The sequence below is a fragment of the Schistocerca cancellata genome, chromosome 4, assembly GCF_023864275.1.
Source record: "Schistocerca cancellata isolate TAMUIC-IGC-003103 chromosome 4, iqSchCanc2.1, whole genome shotgun sequence".
In the NCBI taxonomy this organism is placed as follows: Eukaryota; Metazoa; Arthropoda; class Insecta; order Orthoptera; family Acrididae; genus Schistocerca; species Schistocerca cancellata.
Window position 1 is genome coordinate 715,843,473 of NC_064629.1, and position 11,042 is coordinate 715,854,514.

Sequence of the window (11,042 nt, forward strand, 5' to 3'; positions counted from 1 at the left end):
TAATGCTTTGAATTTCTGTAAGGTTAGATTTGACTGTTTGGCATGGAGCTTAAGACTTTACTATTCTTTGGTTTGTAAAATATGTTTCAGGTTAATAATCCACAAAAGTATCTGCAACATTATTACATGGTTTCTGAAATCCCCTAATTACTAGAATGGCATACATCTTGAAATACATATTTTAAGATTCTGAATCATTTGACATCTTAATTACTGATTGAATTAAGTAGCAAGACTTGTTGTCTCATTCAGAAAAAATACTGCAGTAAAATTATATTTTCAAAGTTCAGAATCTTGAAGTCATTAAAACAAAACAGGTGACTGAAATTTTGTGGGTCTGAGCTTTTAATGTTAATTATATATCAAGTGAATTAATATGAGATAATTCTAAGAATGTTCTCAGAAAGTTGGGAGTGTCTGATTTTGAAAAAAAAAAAAAAAAAAAAACCACCTCCGCTGCTTGTTAGTTCACCATGTTTTTCCTATTATATGACCTTGTCGTAACTTTGATTAGGTGTCAGTTTGTTTTTTTCTTACAAACTAAGGTTGGGATAGTTAGAGAACAGAGTGATTGTAGGAAGGAAGTACAGAATCACTCATCTCTTGGTAGCACTATGTGCCATATAGTGTGCTCAATAAAGTGTAGTGAACCCCCTACTGACTGGTGGATTCACTGTGAACCTGAGCCAATGCTCCATCATCTATTTTTAGCCCTTGATGTGTAATTTCAACCGCCTACTTTAAAAAAATTTGCAATTTAAGACTTCATAACAAAAACAACTGTTGTCAGTTGTTTTCATTTTCACGATTTCAGCTCAATCTTGTAGCCGTCCCCAAGACTCACAATTTGTTCAACTGAGACATGGCCGAAATGTCCCTTGTACTGAGTTATTGCGGCTCAGAAATGTGATGGTTCTACAGAAACAGCCTTCAGCGAAACAAAATAATTTATGATAAAAACAGTCTTTGTCATTTGACAAGGGCTATTTTTGTCTGAAAGTAGGTGACTATGCAACCTGAATGTTCATTGTCACCTTCGTAGAAATTGCTGGATTATTTCTACTCTTTGGCAAGTGACAGTTCTGCGTCAGTAAGGAATTCCAAAGACTGTGTTCAATAGCATAAACATCAGAAACACCAAGAAAATTTTCAAAATGGTAATGAAGAAGAAAAATCTGATAGGCAAGGAACACATGAATGTGTTGGTTAAAGTGTTATCGTGAAATAATGTTTTGGAGAAGATTGCAGGTAAGCACTGTTTACATTCTTTATTTCCACCAGTAAATTTTTCCATCTGCTTTTCTTTATGGGTAGCTGGGTATGTGACCTTTGGTTGCAGATGCAAATGACTGCAGTGCTTTCAAACAACAACTGAACAAAGCAATAGCTTTTCTCAGATCTTGTATAGCAAGTAGTCAAAAATGCACAAGACTCCTATTTGGCTGGTCTTATCACTATTAATAATGCAAAACAAAGAAGATCACACAAAGTAGTGTGTGAAGAGGGTGCAAGTTGTGATGGCATTTGTTCACTGTCCAGTACCCCTTTTAGACACACAATTTCTTTTTATTGTAAAGTCTGACAGACTGGTGATGTTACTACAACAGAGTTATCTGTTTGTAGAGAGGTATTCATGGCTTTTCACACAATCTCTGAAGGTTGACTATGCACTTTCCAATGGCATCTGCTCACAAATAACAGTTCTGCAAAGGATATTAAAGGTAGGCATTAGAACAGTCCTTGTGCAGTTCATGGGCTACTTGGAGTCCTTGTTGAAAATCACATACCTTTATTTAAACCAACGGTTTCTCATTACTCATTCCATAAGAATTTGTCCAATAGGTACCTGCCTGAAACCCTGTGAAGAAAACACACTAAGTTTTTCTGGACGAACATCATATTAATGTATCCCATAAATTCTGCTAAGAAGTGTTCAGTACCTTCAGTATATCATTCGGGTATCCTCAGTCTGACACTTCTTCTATCTGTGATGGTTTAGAGAAGCAGATACCTGCTGCTACTGGAATCCACATTGATAGTTCAAAAAAGAAGTTCACTTCAGAAAAGTGAAAGCCTTTTATGTACTAAAAGACGCTTCATGCAGAAATCTCAAAAGGGGTTAGTGAAAGCTTTCAGTAACATGCAAAACCTTCCTGTACCTCAGCTAACAACTAATGCAATATTTCATGCAAAACAGCTATGGTATTATGTTTTTGGCACTTGCAACCTTGACAATGATGAAGTAATAATGCTTACATGTCACGAATGAGTTACCAAGAGAGGGCAGAATGAAATGACCTCTTAATTGTTTCATTGCTTGAACAGTAAGCAACATCTGAAGAGAGATTCAGTTTTTATTTACATTTTTTGCTCTCCTGAAAAATGAAGATTTTTGACAAGGGTCGTTTTTGTTACGAAGTCTTCAATTGAGGAGTGTGATGGACTATGAGCCTAATTGTGCTTTACACCCTTTTCTTCTGTCAAAGTGCTAAATTGATACCCCCCACATTTGAATTACCAACTCTGAAAATTTCATCTCACAACTTTCGGGCAAGCTGAGGAGTCATCTTAAGAAGGCAGTGCATAACAGGCAGTTGTCACCTTGTTTACTGTGTATAGCTCATGTGTCGACTGTGAGTTGCATTGATTGTTAAGTTGTATGATATAATGAGTGAAGTGAGTGGTAATGAAGTTGAAAATGACTTTACAGACAAAAAGAAGAGAATAAACAATGTGGAAAGCTATAGACACAAGAAAGGAATGGTTGTGGGAGCAAAAAGATTTAAGCCTGTAGATCGGTGTTGTCCAAAAGAGTGTAGTGCAATAGTGACGGATGAGATCCAAGGAACATTATTAAATCTCTTTTATCATTGTGGTAATAAATCTCAACAGGATGTGTGGAGAGAAAGGATGTTAAAGAAATAAAGATGCCCAGAACCAAGAACAGAGAAAATGTATGGGTGTAGTCATTTTATGACCGAGGTTTTAAAATGCCTATGTGCAGAAATTTGCTCCTTCATGTGCTGAACATTTCTGAAAAGTGTTTAAGGATTGTGCAGAAGAAGGTTCTGCAAGGTGATAGCTTTGAAGGAAGAATGGGTAAGCATGAAAATATACCCCATAAAATAGGGAAGGAGATTTGGGAATGTATTAAGGAGCATTCTGTAACAATTCCTTACACAAATTCACATTATGCTGCATCAAAATTAAGCAAGTTGTATTTTGAGAACTCTTTAAAGAGTACAACTGGGCAAAGACAACCTAGGTCAGACATTTGTGACATTTGTTCTGAAACTACTAAAAGGCTTAAATGTGATGAAAACAAGGAGCTTGAATGTAGATTAGAGTTGCACAAACAATATGTTGAGGGCTATTATGCAGAAAAAAACAGCTTATAGCACATTGTAAATCTGATGACTGCTGTGCTTAGAATGTGATTATGCACAGAACCTTCCATTACCAAAACTGGGAGTGAATCCACAGTTTCATAAATGACTCCTCTGGATGTTTGTTCTTAAAGTACACTGCCATAATGAAGGTTCAAGTGCTTATTACTATTTTATGGAGTTCTAAGGAAAGAAAGATCCAAACTCAGTTTGCTCATTAATCCATGACTTTATGTTCAAGAAGCGTGAAGACTTCAAGAATATTATGAAAACATTTTTTTTTTCTGATGCTGCAGGAGGGCAAAACACAAACTTTGTTATGATCACTTTTGCACATGGTTAGCAAAATCTCTTTGAATATGATTGTCACACATTTTGCTGAAAAAAAGTTGAAGAAGAGGGAAACTGTACAGTCAAAGGAAGCAAATGTCCTAGTCATTAAACAATGCAGGGAGAAACCAGAGCCATTTCAAGTAATTGGCGGAAGTGAGATTATTAAAGATTGGAATTAAAGTTTAATGAACTTCTCATCAAAGCCACAAGGGAAATTTCGTTTCCAGTTGCAGTCATTTGTGGGGATGCACTTTGGCAGTGATGGGTCAATCAAAGCTTCAAAATCATATTTTAAGGTCTTTATACTCTTTAAGTTCATTAAAAAATCAACAAGACTCCCTGAAGATATTTCATTTTTGTCAATAATAGAGAAACCAACTGTAGCAGCAGCAAACTTCTAGAGAGACTAAACAGTGAAGAAGCTACTGATCCTGAACAGGAACATAAACTATAATGGTCATGAACACATATTTTTTGTTAATATACAGTTTAACAGGATTATAAAATAATATAAGCAATAATTCAACTCAGTTTTCAATGAGGTCCTATTACGTCTTCGAATGTAACGACTGAATTCACAATATACAGAGATTTATGGTGCTATACGACAAGCTCGTTTATTTGGATAGATGTGTATGGGGGCTGAAGATAGCATAATGAAATGCAGAAACTGGTAGTCTTCACAATAAAATAAAATAATATCTTAAAGTACATGGTGTTGGTGAATTTTATTGACATTGGGAATTACTTAACCAGCCAATTTCCCCTGGCCATGATGGACCAACAGAGATTTAATAGCATCTGGCGATGCTAAAGAAGGGACTTGCTTCCTGTGAATTAGTTTTGTAGTTTGCAATTTCCTTAATGCAGAAAAACAAAAATATCTATGACATTTGTTAATGAGGGTAACTGATGAAATAATTTTCACTGGTCTCCGTTTATGATGTTCGAGATGCGATCAGTATATCTGGATATTATTCATAACTATGCTTTAGTCCCAAATCATAGTTACAGATATGCAAATAAATCTCTTTGACCTATACTTGGAATTTTGGCTGCCAGTCAATGCAATAGGAGTAAGTGGCACTGCATCTTCTAAAGGCACACTTCTCCGATGATAGCCAACTCAAGATTCGTACCAGCTGAGATAAAGTAGTCTGCCTATCACTAGTCTAATGGAGAACTGGCAACATTGTAGAACATATTTGACAACTATACAACTGTCAGTTTAACTTCCTGGGTTGGTTCAGAATTATCCTGGTGAAATAACTCGATATTTCCTTGTAATTTAAATTAAATATTCTGAATTATTCTCACTTAAGGGATGATATAGAGGTAGCAGATTTATGGTTTTCTGTCCAGGAAGCTCTTTCCAAAATGAACTGCAGCATACTTTGCCGGGTACATTTTGCATTCTTTGTGTTAGCCATTAGTGGGGTGACAATGGAGCACTGCATGATGCAGATGTGTGCTAACTTAGGGATAAAGTGTACACCCTTTAAGCTGAAGAGTCCATTAGTTTTCAGTTCTAATCTCACTGGAGATAAAATTTTTACCTCTTCTGTGAAAGAACCACTAGCATTCAGAGGAACAATCAGTAAAGAAATCCTAGGATAAAATCTGCCCCGTAAATTGTGACGAGAAATTCAATCTGCACTCTTGTTAATGCCTGCTTTCTTTGCTTTTGTCAATTGTATTGACTTGATTGTGGCACTGAATGTTTTGTTAACTGGATTTTGTTATGTATCTACACCTATTGCTTGCTACTTTTGCATACTTTTATGGTAATCCTGTAATGCTCCTTCAGTACAACTGTGGACTGAATGTAGACACAGACCATTTTGACTCTAAAAGTGCATTTTATCCTGCTAACTCATGAGAATTATGGTTATTTTGTTTTATTAAAAAAATACTTGTTTTGTAGTGTCATCATTTTAAGACGCAACTCATTTCTATTAGTACAGTGCATACTAAATAGTGTTTTTTCTTTAATTTATTGACATAGCAGATAAACGTAAGAGATAAATAAATCAGCAGCAGTATTGTCTCCCATATTATCTAAAACAGTCTCACAATTTTCTGGTAATTTTTCGACTTCATGCCTATAGACAATACTTTGGTGGCAGTTCGCCTCATTGCATGTCATGCTGTTTCAAGAGACAGCAGCACCAGAACTGTGCAGTTCAGCATAATGATGAGTCAGTGGGTCTCATGAATTCTGTAACCAATTCCACAGAGTGTAGAAATAAATAAAGTCAACAACAGTTTGCAAAGAGTAGTATTTGGTGAGGACATCAAAAAGGATATTGAGAGTATACAATGACAGTTTCCATTACTGGGGTGGAAATTACAGTTTTCAGTGAGAATGTAGTAATAATGTCAAGGGAATAAACTCCAATGTACAATGATGAGACAAACCATTATGACCACTTGCCCCCCCCCCCCCCCCCCCCCCGCACTGTTGGATGCTGCCTGGTGACACTGCGGGCATGTGACGTGCAGTGAAAAGTATGTAAGCACAAGAGAGATGGATGGGGATCACCCTAGCAAAGATATGGGTTCAAAATAGGAAAACCCATTGAGATCAGGGGCTTCACAAAGAACAGATTATTATTACACAAAACTTGTGAACGAATATCTCAAAAACGGCGAAACTGGTCAAATGTTCATATGCTACTTCATGAACATCTATGAAAAGAGGTAAAAGGATGGTGAAACTACCACTGCTTGAACATTCATGACTCTACACAAAATGTGAGGTTCAGAGGCTTGTCTGCTCTGTGAAGTTGGCTAGATGGTGATCTGTGCTGAAAGAGCATAATGCTGGTGCACACACAGGTGTTTCGGAGCACACCATTCATTGTACACTGTTGAACATGGAGTTCCACAGCGGACCATCCCTATGTGGTCACGTGTTGACCCAACAACATGGTCAGTTACATTTGCAGTGGACACAGGACCATCGGGATTCAACCATCGATCATTGTAAACATGTCGCTCTTTGACTGAATCACCCCTTAGCGACATCAGGCTGATGTTCGTCTCCACAACTGCTTAAATCAAGGTGCATGGCAGCTCGAAACGTGCGGCGTGAGACAGATGCAGGCTAGTGAGGTCGGTTTTACACTACAGGAGACATTTTCGTGCACTTGCATGGGACCTGTGGCAGTAATCGAAGACACGCTGACAGCTGTGAACCACTTACAGCTCTTCATGCTTGATGTCTCCCCCGATGGCTTTGTCATTTTGCAACAGTATAGTTGTCCTTGTCTCGGAGCCAGAACCGTGCTACAGTGGTTTGAGGAGCATTATAGTGAATTCACGTTGATGTCTCGGCGACCAAATTAGCCAGATGTAAATCCTATCTGGATGATCATCGGGCACCATCACCACACACGCAAATCAGCGTCCCGTTATTTACATGAATTATGTGACCTGTGAGTAGCCATCTAATGCCACTTACTTCCACAAACCAATCAACAAACTGTTGGATTCATGATCTGCCAAATCAGTGATGTATTTCGTTCCAAAGATGGAGAAACAAGCTATCAAGCAAATGGTCATAATATTTTTCACTCATCAGTGTAAATACAATGTGTAAAGTAATTGTATTTGGTTGGGGGTCGAATAGTCAATGATTTTGTCATGTTCTTTAGTTAAATTGAGGAGTTTGATGGACTTTGGGCATAAATCCGAAAAATGCATTTCCGGTAAAAGTGAGTTGAAGATTTGTGTATTTATACCATATTGAAAAACAATGATATTTGAATGATGTAATAATTCTGTCTTAGACCATAATTTTAACATACAGAATCATTCCCTGCAACTGAAGATATCTCTTATATTTGTGATAAATTATCCAAAATGTAATTAGTGGTTTATGGTCTTTTTCCATCAGACCATGTTACCTCCGTTGTTTCACACAAGCGAACGCCCTACGATATCACAATGTTAACATGAGAATTATCGACGTGTAATTGTTGAAACAAACTGGTACTTTAAGTAGTACGGCACTTGTTGCCAAATCTGACTAGGTGGACAACGCCAATTCTAATGTCATTTCATCTTGGAGACTTTTGGAAAGGCTTAATAACTCTTTCAAAATATTCACACTCACCAGATTTAATTCTCTCTGGACTTTCATCTGTTGCAAAAATTAAAAAGATGTATACAGGAATACACAGACTCCCAGACACAAAATGCTATATAACACAGGCCTTCACTGTGATTACAGATAAAATTAAGTTCATAGCCTGTTTCAATGATAAAGACCAACATTTAAACACATGCTATTACAGTCATAATAATAAACATAAAAATATATTTGAGGTGGTTAGTATTAGCTGTAAAATCATTCTTGCTAGGACCTATGTAAATATTTATCTGTTTTTATTTAAACTGTGGTGTATAGTTTCTTCTACACAGTGAGACTTCTGGCTGCATGAAAACTGTGCAGGAGTGAACCTTAAATACCTGAATGAAACAGTGACCTGGTAATGTGCATTGTGTATCATGGAAACTGAACATTGGTAGAAATATTAGACTTAGAATTGCGAAGTGAAATAATTGACGATCTTGAAAAATAGTTGCATGATCTAAATGATCAGCACCTGTATACTATTGGTGTGCCTGAGAATCCATTGATGTCATCAGATCTCAATGAAATGAATTCTCACAATGATAAGTCTGATTTTGTTTCTGCTAAAACCTCAGTTAAATTTCAGAAGCATGACATTATTTTACTTTTAAATAAATTTGAAGTTCTAGGCTTAGTTGAAAACCATAAAACCATGTAAGTACTGTTCTGGAAAATGTATGTGTTGGTGATAATTATACAAGTGTACAATCTGAAAACAGTAAAAATCTTGAGCAGAAGAAGAAAGTAATTGTAACAGGAGAGGGTTATGGTCATGGATTTACTCTCTTCTTCACAAACGATTCACTGTAAATGCAAGTGTCTTCATAAAGCCTCACACATCTCTCTCTGAAATATGTGAACAAGCATGATCCACAGATGTAATAAGTTTATTTTCAGAAGGCTATATAGTACTGTGCAGTGGTTCAAATGATGTAAGCAAAAAAGAAGATAATGAAAGAAAAATGGGAATTAAGTAAAATGTTTAGGACAGTTGACACATACTGTACTTTGTACTGAATATTCCAAACTGATAAGATTACCATCATACACATAATAATGTAATTGTTAATATAGTGATATTTGGCCTTGTAGAAATTTTAGATTCATAGGTTGTTTAAATACATTTTTAACTTAATTTAGGAACTGGAAATTTGAGAAAAATGTGTATTTTCCTTTAAATAAAATAAACACTAATCCCAAGCTTCAATATGCTGATTCTTCTCTGCATGGGGAAATGCAGTAGTTGATTTTGATCTCTCTCTTTCATGAGTCCCTCAAGACCGTTATTCATACAAAACTGACTATGATGCAATCTCACAGTCTGTTAGAGGTGCTGTGTTTTCCATGTTATGAACTAAATTCCTGAAAACCTTTGCAAGTAAGAGTGCATGAAAGCATATAAACACATTAACTCTTAATGCCTTGTGGATTTATTGGTTATTTTTCTTTGAATCCTGTTAGACATAACATAGACGCTGTAATCTGAAAGATACAGAACTTAAATTGACCATGCTACTGCTCCTCTACATTCCATGAAACTTGGCATCAGGGTTGCGAGCACACCTTCAGTTATGCATGTTTTAAGCAGATTTTGCCCATGTGTGGCTCACATGACATAATTGCCTTATAGTTCAAATACATACAGGTTTGATAAACAACATGCACAGTTTGCGATGTGCACAGCTAGCCCTTGCCACTTGACTAGAAGTTTATGCCAGTGCCACCAGGTGGTAGCACACTGCAGCAGACTTTTATCCACGTTCACTTGGCATAAATCCTGCTAGATGATAGCACACTCCTCAGATGCATTAATTCACTCACTATATAGTAAAATTAGATCATACATAAGTATATGTTAAAGTTGTACTGACAGTAAACGTATTTTGTGGGTTTCTGAGTGAGTTATAGTATATTCGGTTATGAATTTTATCGTACAGTAATCCATTTGAGACACTGTGAATCATAAGGGCCTAAATCACATCACCATTGATTGTGGGATTGTACCATTTATTTGTGCTTCTGATATCTGTTGATCTTACGGTGAGTAAGGTTTATCTGTGCTGTGGGCCCACACTGTGTGTATGAAAATTCACAAAAAGTTGTATCACTGGCTTCTCTGATACTCACTTAAATTTGGGATCAACAGTGGTGTGCTTTAGGCCCTTATTGATCTCAGTGTCCCATTTGCATTCTAGTCAAGTGACATGTTTGTAGACATCACTACTTGACTTTAATCATTTTCATAAATGGCACTTCATGTTTGCAGTTGGTTGTTTACTGTGTGGGAATTAGCATTTGTGTGCAATGTAAACATGAACTATGGTGAATCTATTTTAAATGCTAACAGAAAAGTGAAGCTGTGAGGATGGGTTGTGAGTCATGCTTGGGTAGATCAGTTGGTTGAGCTCTTTCCCACAAAAGGCAAAGGTCCCAAGTTTGTGTCTCGGTCCGGCACACAGCTTTAATCCACCAGGAAGTTTGACATCAGCACACACTCCACTGCAAAGTGAAAATTTCATTCTGGGGACAGAAAAATAAATTACCAGGAAAAGTTAGCCACAAAGGAACTAGGGCCTCCGAGAATAGATCTTTTGACTGAGAGAGTGATGAAATCAAATAAGCATAACTACAAGAGAATATTTAACAAGGAAGTGTACAGTTAGCACAACTTGTGTGGATGCAGCATAAGAATATCTGACTTTCAGCGTGGAAGTAAATTCATGAACTAATGCATCTGTTAGGGATCTTACACGTTTGTCCGAAAAAAATGGAAAAGCATGAAAACTCCCACTTACACAAAAATACAAAATGGAGAGTTGTGAAAGCTTACACTTTTTATTTGTTGCCTTGAACTGTACTTAATTATGTACAAAACAACAAAATTCCACAAAAACAATTCTTTATTTTGTCAGATAAGCTATGCATCTTATTATTGTTATTATTATTACTGTTGTTATTATTACTATTATTATTATTACTTTTGTTATTATTACTGTTGTTGTTATTATTTGCAGTGCCTGTGGTTACATAAACTTGTTCATAAGCACAACTTTAATATATCAGATGCTATTAATTTCACACAGTCAAATTTATCTGCATCTAAAAATTTGTGAACACCCAGAATGTATACTCATGAGTCACCACTTATTGTACTTATGTTGGCATGTAGGATCTGTCGTGGTGTG

General features: G+C 36.4%; 1 protein-coding gene and 1 long non-coding RNA gene across 2 annotated transcripts in view; one reads left to right on the forward strand and one right to left on the reverse strand.

Annotated features, from left to right (window-relative positions):
• LOC126183729 (uncharacterized) overlaps window positions 1-11,042 on the forward strand; it is a 345,488-nt gene that overhangs the window by 200,520 nt on the left and 133,926 nt on the right. The gene's annotated exons all lie outside the window — the stretch shown is intronic.
• Window positions 1-11,042, reverse strand: part of LOC126183735 (uncharacterized) — a 153,633-nt gene that overhangs the window by 112,462 nt on the left and 30,129 nt on the right. The window lies entirely within an intron of this gene.